This window comes from Phocoena phocoena, chromosome 3 (genome assembly GCF_963924675.1).
Source record: "Phocoena phocoena chromosome 3, mPhoPho1.1, whole genome shotgun sequence".
Classification (NCBI taxonomy): domain Eukaryota; kingdom Metazoa; phylum Chordata; class Mammalia; order Artiodactyla; family Phocoenidae; genus Phocoena; species Phocoena phocoena.
Window position 1 is genome coordinate 23,293,334 of NC_089221.1, and position 15,663 is coordinate 23,308,996.

A 15,663-nucleotide genomic window follows, 5' to 3' on the forward strand; every position below is an offset into this window, starting at 1 on the left:
AATTAATTTAGGGATTACCAAAAAAGGGGCATTTAAAAAGAATTTGATCTTCAGAAAACCTTTACTAAGTAATTATAAACTCTTAAAATCACTTTCCTTTAGGGTTTCCCTGGTGGCACAGTAGTTGAGAGTCTGCCTGCTTATGCAGGGGACATGGGTTCGTGCCATGGTCTGGGAAGATCCCACATGCCGTGTAGTGGCTAGGCCCGTGAGCCATGGCTGCTGAGCCTGCATGTCCAGAGCCTCTGCTCCACAACGGGAGAAGCTACAACAGTGAGAGGCCTGTGCACCACCAAAAAAGAAAAAAAAAAAAATCACTCTCCTTTGAAAAGAAAAGCATGTGTTCTTTTGTGTAATCCATCTTAAACTTTAAAGTTTTTCATTCTGGGCAAAAGAAGTTTTCTCAATATTTTCCAAAATAAATATTTCTAGATGCACAGTAAGTTAGCAAAAGATGAGAATTTGAACTATGCAAATTTAGAAAATTTTAGTGGATTATGTTTGTCACTAATTTCTAGTATGAATCCTCCCAGTAGATCTTTTTAGAACTGTATTTAGTTTTTTTTTGTTGTTGTTGTTTCTTTTTTTTTTTTTTTTTTTTTTTTTGCATATTGCCTTTATTTTGCAGAAAATGTTTTGCTGATTGTCTTTGGCTATTTTTTTCAGAAGAAAAATATTGTCATTGTAGGTTTAACAATACAAGAGGCAATTACATATGCTCAAAATAAACACATTCTATTGGGCAGAACAGTGAAATTTCCATTTCAATTAAAGTCTGTTGTCCTCAACTATGAATTTATTATTTTGTCCCTAACAGCTTAACTATGATAGCTGTCACAAAAGGGACCTGAAAACTACTCTGAAGCAACAAGGAATGCAATTGAAAGTATGCTTTTTATTTCACTAAATAAGACGAGTTGTTTATTAATTCTAGTGTGTCAAATCTTCTATATTCTGTAAGAGACACAAAAAAATAAGTTTCTGGATCTTAGCAAACAAAATTTTATTATGATCAAGTAATGGTGATTTAATAGTCCAACTGAGTTTTGTTTCCATACTTAAATTCATCTGTAGCATATAAACACAACATAGGACTACACTTGTGTTGCAGATGATGGGTGGGGTTATTTTTTGGATGAACAACAGAACATATATTCCTTTTCATATTTTAAAGTGAAGTTAATAAGATTTTTTTTCTTTCTTGACCTATGAGACCATCATTTTGTACCTAGATCAAATCCTGAGTAAAACTGGTAGACATAAAAAAAAAGTGTATATTTTAAGGAAAGGCTTTGGTTTACATGGAAGGTGGTGACAGAGACATCCATGAGGTTATGAGGCCAAGGTGTGATATTGGCTGTCAGTAATATCTGTGGCCATGACATGGTTCTTATAGAGTGAGAATCCTGAGGAGAAGGGACCTGAGATTATTTGGGTAAGATAGTGTTCACTGGGAAGGACTGGACTCCCAGCCCATTAGGTAGCTATGCTCTCTGAGACCCTGGTGTGAAGTTGCTCTGCTAGCTGACCACAGGTTGGGGTACTGATGCAGTCCTGTTGTGCTCAGGAGTAACATGATAGTATGTACACACATGCTGAGGCTGGGCTAAGTTCATGGGATCAGATCATGGACAACTTGCAAATGAATTGTCAGAATAGGTTGGAGAATTTTTCCAATTAGTGTATGGGCTAAGTATGAGCTTGTCCAAGTGGGGAGGGGTCCTAGACACAGCTTTGAGGACAGGGACAGGGATGGGCGAACTGTGGTTCCTCAGCATAGAGCATTTTTCACAGCCATGGGTGGAGAAAAGTGAGACAGGACCTCCAAACTAAAGATGGGGGTTGACAGCAGATAGAAGGAACTGAGTCCAGGGATAAGCTACTTCCATTAGTAATACACAGGTTGATGTTTGTCTCTGGGTTCTTCCATCTTATCTTTGTGATCCCTGCTTCTTTTTGCATCATAGCAAGCCCTTGCAAATCAGTTGTATTTAGTTTTAAGAGCTGTAATCTCTTTCTGGTAAGCCTTGACAGATATGCATTGAGTCTTGAGAATGCCGTGACTGGTAGTCATCCCCTGTAGACCCTCAACTCATACTATATGAATTTAGAGTTTTTATTTATGTAAGGAGTTCAATATGCACATATGGCTTGGACTGACCCCCTAGGCACCCACTCTCTGTTCACACACTTCCAGAAGTGGTTGCTCTCCGTCACAAAATCCAAGATGAAACAACACATGGTGTTTGGGTCCAGGTCAGACATACTCAACTTCAGCACTGGGAACATCCTCCTGCTGTTATTGGTGACCACCACCTGGTTGATGAGCTCTCTGAAGTGCAGCCATATCTAATTTTTCTTGGTTGACACTGGGGTTACCCTTCTCCCTGCCAGCCTGTAGCTCTCACTTCAAGGAGCTCAGCTGGTGGTCCACTCTATTGCAGGCTATTCTACAAGTTCTGGACACCAAGGGAGATTGTCCTCTTGCTGACCCTTCTTCATGGCCCTCCAACCAAGACTTACTTACCCAAGAGCCATATTTAACTCCTTTCAACAGCCACTCTTCCGAGAAAAGGAGCAGCAAAAGTCCGCAGTTCCCAGGCCGAGACCTGTGAGGAGAAGACTTGAAGGTAGGGGAGGGGCAGAGGGGTGAAAATAGAGGATATTCCTCTTGAACTTCTGCAAGGCATGACTAAAGTAGCTCTTTGTGGCATTGGATTTGCTTTAAACAATTAAAAATCAGACTATTGACTAGCACACAAATATTTATAAAATATACAAATAAAACTATTGATATCTTTGAAGGCCATTTTTAAACAAAAGGAACATTTTTAAATGTGCCAGGATATAAATTATGGGTATCTCAGGATTATTATAACTTTTCTATAACATTTTATTAGATCTTTATGGTGTTTTTAAAAATGTTGGCCACTGATATTTGAAATTTGATAGGTATTTATAAAGTTTCCTCAAAGGATTCTTATGACAGCTAAAATTTTTGACTATTTAGACAGACACTTTTGGCTGGCTACTCGGTAAAGTACCACATGCTGTGATTATTACTTTTTGTGCTTTCCAAGTCAACACCCAGATGCCTGTGAACCTGACCTGCACAGAGTAGTTATTTTGGTTCTTTAAACTGCCTGCCAAACTGTTGCAGTAGCTTTTTCATATGGGCAGATGGCCACTTCAGAACAAATCAAAATATAATATTTGGTCTCTGAACTTACTTTTGAATTCAAATCTTTTAATATGAATGCTAACTCAGATTGAATTTTGGGTTTGACTAATTGTTTTGATGTTCTTAGGCAGTTTTCATGAAACATATTTGATCAAATAACAACATGGACTTCAGTTCTTATTAGTTGTATAATGTCCCTTCTGGTGTGTTAAATGCAATAAAATTTTGAGGATATATACTAATATGTAGCTCCTACTCAGCATATGATGAACAAAATATGTATTAACAAGAGACATCAATCCATGTCTGAGGTTATGCACATAGTTTACTGCTGAAATGCAGTAAAACTTTAAAATTTGTAATTTCTGGCCAGAGTTTATGAGAAACATGAATATGAGCAAAATAGGTAAATTTAGTGTTTTTTTTAACAAGGTAGGTATGGCACAGACTTCAAACTATAACACAGATTTCAAGCAAACAAGGATAATTACATTGATTTAAGCAGTTCTTTCCCATTTATTCATATTATTTTTTGTCTTAATTTAGGCCTAGCTTAATTCACCCCTCCCTCCCTCCTTCCTTTCCTCCCTCTCTCCCTTCTTTCCTTTCTTCCTTCCTTCCTTCCTTCCTTCCTTCCTTCCTTCCTTCTTTCCTTCCTTCTTTCCTTCCTTTCTTCCTTCTTTCCTTCCCTTTCTTCTGTTCTGCCTTTCTTTCTCCTATCTCTTTAAACTGCAGTCCTGAGTATAACAGATGGTTTCAGATTAATCTAATTAATTACAACTAAATAGCCACTTATGTCATTAACCCAGGATACTTCCCTGGGCTACTCAGATCCAAATGTAGATTTCATATTTTCAATGGAACAATGTTTGTTAGAAAATATATTTCATATTGTATTATAATCTTTATAATGAGAAAAATGTTAATTAAAACCAAAACCATTAGTCACCTGTAAGATTTGAAATATATGAAAAGTTTGGTAACACTCTGTTGGTGAGGCTAAGGAGGAAAAATCAGTCTAATATTTTGTTTTTCAAAATGTAAAATGGGACAACATCCATGGAGAAGATTTTATCAATATCTAACAAAATCATAGCTGTATTTGGCCTTTGACCTATCAATCCCTCTTCCAGGAATCTGTTCCAAAGTTCCAAAAGTACACTGACATTAGTTTGAAATGACATGTATCAAATGTTCTTCAATGTAACATTATTGGTACTAGTAACAAAATTGAAATCACACCCAAAATCCAAAATTCTGACACCAAAATCCAACAGTTATATAAACTGCAATGTATCTACACAGTGGATTACTATGTGCTTGCGCAAAGCAGTTGGGAAGATCTCTACAAAATGGATTATATATTGTATATTTTGGAGTATAAATTGTTAAGTGATAAAAGGAAGTTGCAGAAAATTGTGTATAGTATGTCACCTTTTGTGTAAGAAACCCTCCTTTCCTTCCTTCTTTCCATCCTTCCTTCCACCCCTTTCACTCTCTTTCATCTCTGTTTCTTTTCTTTCTTTATTATTTCACAGTTTGTGCTTTTTTAATATATATATTTGCAAAAATAAATAAAGGAAGGAGAGAAGAAAAACTCATAAAAATTGTTCCCTATAAGGTAACTGTCTCTCCATTCTTAAAAGTGGGACATTGAAATTGTCTACTATTATTGCACTTCTGTCTATTTTTCGTGTCAATTCTGTCAGTGTTTGTTTTATATATTTAGGTGCTCTGATGTTGCATGAATATATATTTGTAATTGTTATATCTTCCTGGTGATTTGACCTTTTATCATTATATAATGTCCTACTTTGTTTTTGTGATAGTTTTTTGTTCAAATTGACAATAAATTTTAAGCATAATTAACTGTCATTAGCACAAATTCATGAACTGTATCTTCGCTTTTCTCATTTTTTGAAACCTTATATTTATAATCATAGTTATCCATATTTGATAAATAAAATTATTTATAAAGAATTCAAGTTATAAATAAATGGAAATGTATCATTCAATTTTTGTTTTCTTGCTAGTGGAGGACATTAAGCAAAACTAAGATTTTTAATTCATAAATATGGTAATAAAATTGAACATGTATTTAAAGTATGGAAATAGTATAACTGAAGAATAAAAGAAACATAATAAATGCTTTATTATCATTAATGTTAAATTCTTTTGATTACTGATTTTAATTGAAGATTTAAAAAATACACTATAAAAATACATTATAAATATATTTGCATTATAAATCTGTATTTAAAACTTGTAAATGTTGATAGAACTAATTGTCCTGTTGAATAATGGAACAGAGTTCCTCATCTAATTATTTAATTTTTATGATCCTTGTTAAATAACAGTTAACTATTTGAAACATGCTGTTCATTTTTGTATGTGTTTTACAGAAAGAAATTGTATTCTGTCATAGCTTACATTTCTAAATTCAAAAAGGCAAATATTTCAAGACCTTTATTATCTTGATCATTTTGACACATTTAAAAATTATCCAATTTTAACAAAGATGTCCTTACCAGGAAATGGTAAGTTCTACTGACAAGTTAAAACAAATGATCAATTATTATTTTTAATTATATTTGTTGCTGGGAAAAAGAAATTGTAGAAAACTAGTCAGAGAAGAAGGATTATATCCTTTAATTTGTAATAAATTTATTTGTAAAGATGGGTGATGTGATGCCTAGCTGTGAAAATAAGTAACATGACAAGTAAATATTAAAGCCATGGAAGTAATCTAAAAATACCTGGATAATTATTGCAGATTATATAATTGTGGGTTTCTGGGGTAGGATTGGAGGTACCAGCCACTTTCCACTGGAAACAAAGCTTCAGTGACTTATATTCTATTGCCAGAAGAACTGGGGAATTTAAACATAGAAATAGAGTAATTGGATGATTTATTTCATAAACATACATTTTTAAATGTTGCTGATGACTTTTCTTGAAAGTAAAACCAGAAGGATTTTAAGATTCTTAAATGTAAATATTAGAAATGACTATTATAATACTTTCCATGATAAAATTATTTGAAACTTACTCTTGTATATTCCCAATGAAAGGTGGTTCTTATTTTTTATTGTGGCTAATTTAATGAAATAATATTTTATACAAAACACAATTTTCCTAACTTGGAAATTATAATTAATTAAATTAAGAACACATTTGAGTTTTGTCATTTAGACAGGGTATTATCAGGGCACAATAATCCACTTGGTGAAAATTTAGTCTAGTTGAAGGCCAATTATTTTACTTCCTTGTAATTCACATGATATGTCCTTGCAAATAGAAGCAGCCGCTAGCCAAGTAACTAGGGAGAAACAAAGAGCCTTGGGTGGGTGATATTTCAAATTCAACAGTATAAAGCAAAGAAAAATAACATATTTTAACACATAAAAAATGCTAGAAAAAATGTTTACATGCATGATTCTAGTTTGGTAATTGCTTCTATTCTAAATTTTTTCATATCAATTCAACAATAAGCACCTTCCTGTCATATAAATCACTATCACTTATAAGTAAGTAGGGTTGTAGTTTTAAAGTATTTGGTTTTATCAAGTAATATATGCTCATTAAAAAAATCACATGTTAAAGAATGTTTTATATTAAATATCAACAGAGTCAGAGCACTTCTTCACTTCTAAGTCTACTCTCCAGACAAGTTCTTCACAATTGTTTATATTTTGGTTATTTCCCTTCTCAAACAATATATATTTTCTGAATTTATTAATATCAGATAACATTTATTATTCCCCCAATACCAAATATAAATATTTAACTCACTCAGGTCCTCTTCTCCAACTGTTTTAGTCAATTATGTTATCGTTTTGGTTTTTCTGTCAATTATCTTTAGTATAAACAATGTAATTAAACTCAATCATTTTTCTATAGTCCTTTAATTCAGTTTTCATACTTTATATGACAATTTTAATGCCCTTCCTTCTCTACCCAATTTTCTTCACAATCTGCTTTGTGTAAGTTACATTTTTATCATAGCACTTGGATTTTCATTCCATCCTTAAACATAGCATCTTCTTTCCGTGGCCTGAAGATTGACTCAAAATTGAAAGTAAATAAACAATATTTTCATCATTATGGTTGCAAACATATTGAGCAATAAAATACCAATTATCTTCCCATCTTTAGGAGTTCAAATCCAAATGCTCCTTGAGGGAGAATGTTAGGCTGAAAGAATTTCCTCAGTTGGTAAAAAATCATTTAAAATTATATTTGGAAAATAATTTCCATCCTCAGTTTCTGTCATTTTTGGAGGTTATATTGGCCATTTAAAAATTGCATGTACTGCTTTTATTCTCAACATTTTTCAGTTCTAAATCATGCTTATCATTATGTTCTACTACCTTTATTTCTTAAAAGTACCTGTAATGATCTCCACTGGAATTTTATTACCTTCTCTGTTGGGTTTTCTCTTTGTTTTTCTTTTATTATAACTTTCTTTTGCTTAATTTACATATTAGTTTCTTTTCTTCCCTTAAGCTCATAATGAAAGATCTTCATAAACTATGAAGTTAACAAATAACATTTCTGAGTCCTAAGCACTATAGTGTTGATTTTATAGCTTAGGAATTTCTTTAATCTCCTAAAAATGAAATATATACATATATATAAACAGTATGTGTTCTCCCAGCTGATTGGTAAATAGGACTGTCTTCTATTTAGGTCTGTACTCAAGTGGGGTATTATAGGATGAGAGGTTACACAGAATAATCTCTCTTTTTCACCTGAACATAGCAGTCTGCCTTGCTGTTGATAGCACAAGGACCAAGCTGACAAAGGCTTTACTATGAATCAACATTCAGACTATTGATCTTATTTAGGATTTAAATGTTGTATTTAAATTTTTTTTAAAGTTTCGTTTTGAAGTAATTGTAAGTTCATTAGCAGTAATAAGAAATAATGCAGAGGGGTCTCACGTACTCATTTCCCAGTTTCTCTCAATGGTGACATCTTAGATTATAGTACAATATCACAACCAGAATATTAATTTTTATGTAAGATGTGTGAAAAGTCAAGGCTTAATTTTTTTTAACCTATCAGATTGCTCTAGTACCATTGGTTTAAAAGACTATCTTTTCTCCATTGAATTGTTCCTTTCACTTTTGTCAAAAATCATTTGGGCATATTTGTGAGTTTATTTCTGAATTATCTGTTGTCTTCTATTGGCCTATGTGTCTATTCCTCCACTCACACCACACAGTCTTGATTACTAAAGATAGTATAAGGATGAATTGGGAGATTGGGACTGACATATATACACTATTGATACTACGTATAAAATAAATAACTAATGAGAACCTACTGTATAGCACAGGGAACTCTACTCAGTGCTCTGTGGTGACCTAAATGAGAAGGAAATCCAAAAAAGAGAGGGTATATGTATACGTATAGCTGATTCACTTTGCTGTACAGTAGAAACTAACAAAATATTGTAAAGTGACTATACTCCAAAATAAATAAATAAATAAATAAATAAAGCAGTAATAAAAAAAGATAAAGAAAAAAAATAAGGCTTAAAATTGGGTAGACTGGCTTCTTCTACTATATTCTTCATTTTCCAAATTCCTTTTGTTCTTCTAGTTCCTTTGTTCTTTTCCTTATATATTTTAAAATAATCTGGTCTATACAAAAATTCTTGCTGATGCCTTGATGAGAATTGTTTTAAAATTATATATCAATTTTGGCATAATTGAAATCCTTACTGTTATGAGCTAAATTGACTCTCCCCAAAATTTATGTGTAGAAATTTTAACCCCCCAGACTTAACAATATGAGAATGTGACTATATTTGGGATATGGTGTTTAAAGAGGTATTTAAATTAAAATGAGGTAATTAGGATGGGCTGTAATCCAACCTGATTTGCAATTAGGACACAGACACACATAGAGGAAGACTCTGAAGGTACAGAGAAGAGATGGCCATTTACGAGCAAAGAAGAGAAGCCTTAGGCAAAATAAAACCCTGCTGACATCTTGATCATGGACTTTAATAAGCCTCCAGGATTGTGAGAAAATATATTTATTTTATTTATGCTACCCAGTCTTTGATATTTTGTTATGATGGCTCTTGCAAAACTAACAGTTACCAAGCTGAAGCTTCCAATCTATAAACACTGTATGTCTTCCATTTATTTAGAACCTCTTTGATATTTTTCATGAGCATTTTATAGTTTTTTGATGACAAGTCTTGTAAATATTTGATTATTTGGATATATTTCTATAATCTCACTGCCCATAGTTAATTCCTAGCAAATAGGTTTACAATTAATATTTTATGTTTGTTTTATATCCTGTATCCTTGCTTAACTTATTAATTCTAAAAGGGTATTTTTTTGAGTATATGTGTATTCCTAGACTTCAGTTTGTATATAATCATATCATCTGCGAATAGAGACAATTTTATTTCTTTCTTACCTACATATCTGTCTTTTAATTATTTTTCCTGCCTTACTGAACTTGCTAGAACACCTCATACTACGTTAAATGAGTGCGGTGAGAGTGAATATCCTTGCCATGTTCCTGATCTTGAGGAGGGAAATAATTCAGTCTTTCATCATTAAGTATAATGTTAACTTTGGGATTTTTGGTTTTGTTTTTCTTTTTGTTTTTGATTTCCATAGATGCTGTTTATCAGGTGGAAGAAGTTATTCTCTATTCCTACTTTTCTGAGAGCTTTTTGTTTGTTTGTTGTTTTTACAACATGAATGGTTGTGAAATTTGTCAAACCCTTTTTCTGCATTGAATTATATGACCATGGAATTTTTTTTTCTTTAGGATTGGGTAAATTACATTGATAATTATTGAATATTGAACTGGCTTTACATGCTGAGAATGAATATCAATTGGTAATGGTGTATAATTATTTTTATATATTGCTAATTCTATTTATTAATATTTTGCTAAGGATTTCTACATTTATTTTATGATGGAAATTGGTGTGTAGTTTTCTTTTTGTGTATGTTCTTTTTCTTGTTTTGGTATTACTATAATAATACCGTCATAGCAATAGAAATAAAAATCCAGTATTTTACTTCAAAAACTGTGATCCTCATGGACAAGATCTGTGATTTCTGTCATTAAACATGTGGGGATAGGGAACTAACAAGCCATTATTTTTAAGTTTAACACTTGTAATTTATTCTCTGGAATCATATGATCATTTATCATATGTGATTGTCAATAGGTGAATTTTACAACTACAGTAAGGGGTGGTGGGGAAGTACAAAGAGATTCTTCTAATACCAGACACAAAACTGAATTTCTGTGTAATTTAGAACAAATTGATTTAACCTAATGGAATTGAAATTTCTATGCTGTAAAATGGGAATTATGATGCCAACTATTAACAGTATTGGGGAAATCAAATGAAATAATATAAGTAACATCTTGTAAGAACATAGATTCTTTAATAAGCTCGGTGAGAAATTAACTATATCTCTATTCTCGATCATCTATAGAAATAGAAAAAAATAGAAAGATGGATGTGGGCTGGGGATAAACAGGATTTCCATTTCCAACATCCATCATGTCCTTAAAAGAGAATGTAGACTAGGCTTTGGTGGGTTTGACAGGAAAGTCAGAATCCAAGTTGCTCATAAATATTTCACAGGAAGGACATAGATGCTGCTTAAAGTTCTTTCTGAATGGTGTTAGGTGACTTGATTCTGAAAAAGCTTTGAGCTTAGAAAAAATGAGCTTTGCGTATTGACAAGAGTCTTCACATGGGAACAGAGTCAAAATTAACAGACTCTGCAACCCAAAGGAGGCTGGCTGAATATTCCCGCTACCTTTGCTCTGATCATGTGACCATCTCATGCTTCTGTCACTTTCATTAAATAAAAATTAATCTTAACATATTTGGGCAGGAGTGGGGGTGGGTTGGCATGGGTGTCTACTCTGTCAATTTAAAAAATATCCTTTAGTTCTCATCATCTAATCAGTTGATTTCAGCTCCATTTTCTCCCTTTTCTTTCTTTATCACTGCCTAACCTTGTCCCCTAGGAGTTTCAGACCTTGTTATTCATAAATGGCATAACTTCATGAACCCTTTTCCTTTTTACTCAAAGGTTTTCTTTAAAATTAAAGGATTACTTGGCTGATTATAAAATTCTTGCATCACATATTCTTCCTCTCAGTATATTTTAGATACTGATCAAACTGTCTCCTTGCATGAATATTACTGTGAAAATGTCGAATCCATCTTGATATTTCACACTAGTAGGGGGAATGATTTTTTCCCCTCCTTCTCCTAGGATTCTTTCTTTGTACCTGAACTTTAACATCTTTACCAGAATATGCTTTGATTTGGAATGGTAGGTATGAATGTTAGGTTTCATTATTTCTTGGAAATCTATGAGCCCCTTCAGTCTACACATTCATTGTCTTTATTTCAGAAAAATGTTGAAAAAATTATACTTTAGACTCTTTCTATATTTTCATTTGCTTAGTTCTTCTTAAAAATATCAATAATGCATGTTAGATATACCTTTTTAAAGTCTAGCGTTCCTTCTATGATCATGTTTACATTCCCCTTTCTCTCTCCCTGCTCCACTTCCCTCCCTCCCTCTCTTTCTTTCTCTCTGAGGCACTCTCATAACTACTTATAAACATCTAACTTTTTCCACCTATAACGGGCATTATTCTCTACACTGGCTTTTCATTTTTTGTCATATTGTGACATTTTGCAACTCAATTCTATATTCTTTGGACATCCTATAAAGTCTCTTTGGAATATTTTTTTCTCATTGTTCAAATTTCACTTATTACATATAAAGATGATATTATCTATAAATTTTGTGAGAATAATGAGAAGCATTTCTTTCATTCCTTTGTTTTACTGTAACTATCTTTTATCGGAAATGACCATTTACTGATTTAAAGAAAAATGTTTTGCGCATAGAACACGTATCATTTTCTTTCTAAGTATGATCCATCTTTGAATTATTTTTGCTGCTTGCCAGAGATGTTGACAACTGTGGTAACTGGGACTATCTGGGACGTGGATTCAGAGGTGTTGACTCCAAACTTTTCCTCAACAAATTGCTTGGGTGACAGAAAAATCTTCTTTGATATTCAGCGTACATTTGGCGGATGTGAAAACCATTCAATATTTAAGGATGGGGAAATTTATAGCTGATCACGGGTGACTAGAGAGATGGAATGGCTAAAGGTGTTAAGGGAAGAGGAGGGTTGTTCTTCATAGATCAAGAAACTGTCACTGCCTTAGACTACAGCTCATGTGACCATTTTCACCCCAGAGCTGCTGACAGTATGAGGGGTAAGCCCTCTGTCTGTGTCTGCTACTGTTAGAAATGTATTCTGCTATTAAGCAAAAACCAGAAGCCCACTCTACCATTGCTGCTAAATTACTCTCAAAGTTGCTGACATTCACTGCTGCGTAAAATCACCTTTAAAAAAACAGCTTTATAAAATATAGGTTAAATATTATAAAATTCACCCATTTCACGAGCATTTAATTCAATAAATTTTTGTATATTGCAAAGCTGGTCTGCCTTTCTTTGCCTCCACCCCTGCATACACTCTTCTCCTAGAATGGAGGTTCCACGCCAAGAAGACCATGAGCAAGATGCCTTCTTCTGTCGTTATGGTACTGCTACTGTCACAGCCTTCAGGTCCTGAAAGAAACTGAAATAGCAAAGTAATATTCTGTTTCTTCTTTCTTCCTTCTAAATTCCATCTAGTGCCTCCAACTGGCAGAAACCAAGAGAAATTCAGAAAGCTAGGTTGTTTGAAATATGTGGCTTGCAGGTTTATCCCTCAAAAGTAGAGAAGAAAGTGCAGAACGGAAAGTGTAATATTGAGAGCCCATCGTATTAAAAGCTAGAGTATCCAGAGCACCCCTCAACTTATAAAATCATGGATTGCCTCCTCTATTCCTGTCTTAGCCCATTCAGGCTGGTATAACAAATTACCATAGACTGGGTGACTTATAAACAACAGAAACTTATTTCTCACACTTCTGGAGGCTGGGAAATTCAAGATCAGGTGCAAGCAGGTTTGGTGTCATTCATTCATGAGGGATCTGCCCTTATGACCTGATCACCAACCAAAGGCCCCACCTCCAAATGACATCCCACTGTAAATTAAGTTTTAACATATGAATGGGGGCACTAATATTTAGTCTATGGCAATGCTTTTCCTTCTCCCCTCTATTCAGCTCTCAGTGAAGCAACTTTCAGGCTAGGAAAGAAAGTGTACAGATGGTTTTATTTATTTTTATTATTTATTTGTTTTTTATTTGCCAGGTATCTGCTTTTCTGTCACAAATATCTGGGTCCCAACAGGATATATTCCACAGTACCCAGAGCCTTCCTGTAACTCTTGATGTCTTAACTGTCATTTTGTAGAGATTATTCAGAATAAGATACTTAAGTGTTTGGAAATGTACAAATATCTTGGAGACTGAGGAAGTTTGTGAAAATAAATATCATGCACTCTTATTTAGGTTAATATTTCACATTTTTTGGCTAGTATAATTCTATTTGTATATTGAAGTTTTTTTTTTTCTATTATATTAAATCTTGAATTTTCTACTATTCTTTTGTTCTTTGGGGCATTTGCCAGGGGTTGAAAATATGAGATTGAAATAAGATGCTTTTATTCCACTGATTTTTAACAGAAAATTTGCATTCTCTACTTCCAGTCTGTCTGAAACAAATTTCTAATTGTCTCTCAGGAGAAACAATACTGTTCCTTCACTCAGTACTTTTTGTTTGCTGTTGTTGTTCCAAAGTTCATATCATGGGTCTGTCAAAGCAAAATTATAAATTGCAAGTCATTAAGGTATGGTGAATGCCCATCTGTGTAAGAACATGTCAAGGAAATGTTTACCCAGTTGTAATATCACTGGCCAATCTACTATCTACTACTGTATATAGTATGTGTTTTAATATCCTAGGGCTGCTATAGCAAAATACTACAAGTATATGACTTAAAGCAAGAGCAATTTATTTTCTCACAGTTCTGGTGGCTAGAAGTCTGGAATTGATGTGTCAGCAGTGCCAGGCTCCCTCTGGAGACTCTCGGGAAGAATACTTCATTGCCTCTCCCTAACTTCTGATGATCACTGGCAAACACTTGGCGTGCCTTGACTTGAAGTTTCATCCCTCCAACCTCTGTCTCCACCATCACATGGCCCTTTACCCTGCGTGTCTACCTCTCTGTCTCTTTCTCCTTATAAGGACACTAGTCATTGGACTTAAGGCCCACCTCAATCCAATATGACCTTACCTTAAGTTGGTTAAATCGCAGAGACACCGTTTCCAAATAAGGTCACATTCACAGGTGCCTGGGTTCAGGACTTCAATATATCTTTTGGTGGGACACAATTCAGCTCATAACAGTACTAGATATTAGTAGCATGGAGCTGGAAGATTTGGTAGATTTTTAGACCAATGGCAGCCAACATATAGTATATTGATATTTATATCAAACTGACTAAAATTACCTAAAAATTTCCAAAAATGAATAAATCTTCAACTTTGAAACTACTCACCTGCTTATTCCATTTTCTATTCAAAATAAATATACAAAGTATGATGTGTGTGTGTGTGCACATGCTATATGTATCTACATGGATTTATGTGTAGGACTTTTCAAAATCTTCATTTCTAATTTACAACTGTAAAACTGAATTCTGAAGCTTACACTAGAAAGAAATCAGGGCTTCACATTGAGGTGGTAAAGTTACACATACATCAATTCTGATAACTAAATTATTCAACCAATTACTTTTTTTTTCTTTTTTAATTGAGATACTATTTACATATAACACTGTGTAATTTTAACCAAAGATAAGAAATCTGAGAGGAATGAAATATTATGATAAAACATCATAGCCTAATTGAAGTTGGGGGACAAAGTCTTGGTTGCTATGACAGTAAATTACTCTTAGTTTGAGTAAGAGCTTCTCACATACCACTATGTTCTATTTAAACATGACTAGGATTTCAGGTGATCCTATGACCAGAGCTACTCATTGTCAACTGGGCAAAATCATATCATTAAGCCATAAAGTCAAGTGGGCACAGCAGAAGTTGACTATATAATGAAAATGATACATTCAGGATTAGGCCAAACAGTTTGAATTTGACTTCCTATCTTCTAACTGTATTTTATTTTCTTTTCTGTCATTATCCAAGATAATTTTCTTTCTCATGAGTAGTCCTAAATGGTTTCTTTACAAATCTATCATGGTAGTTTTGATAGTAATTTGGAGGATGGAAATAGCAATAATAATAAATGTACGTAGGGCATTCCAGTGACTTCTGGAGAGATATGTTCTCCTGATCTGAAAGGCAACAGGAAAAGGAAAGAGAGGGCACAGCCTCTGAATGTTTTTATGTTTTTGCAGAAATGCAGTTACCATAGAAATTCAATGCAGAGTCATGTTAAGGGGTTAAAATATACAAGCAACCCATCTTAAACACACTACA

General features: G+C 33.5%; 1 pseudogene; it reads right to left on the reverse strand.

Annotated features, from left to right (window-relative positions):
- Positions 1 to 1,888: 1,888 nt before the first annotated feature.
- Positions 1,889 to 15,663, reverse strand: part of LOC136120122 (T-box transcription factor T pseudogene) — a 59,147-nt pseudogene continuing 45,372 nt past the window's right edge.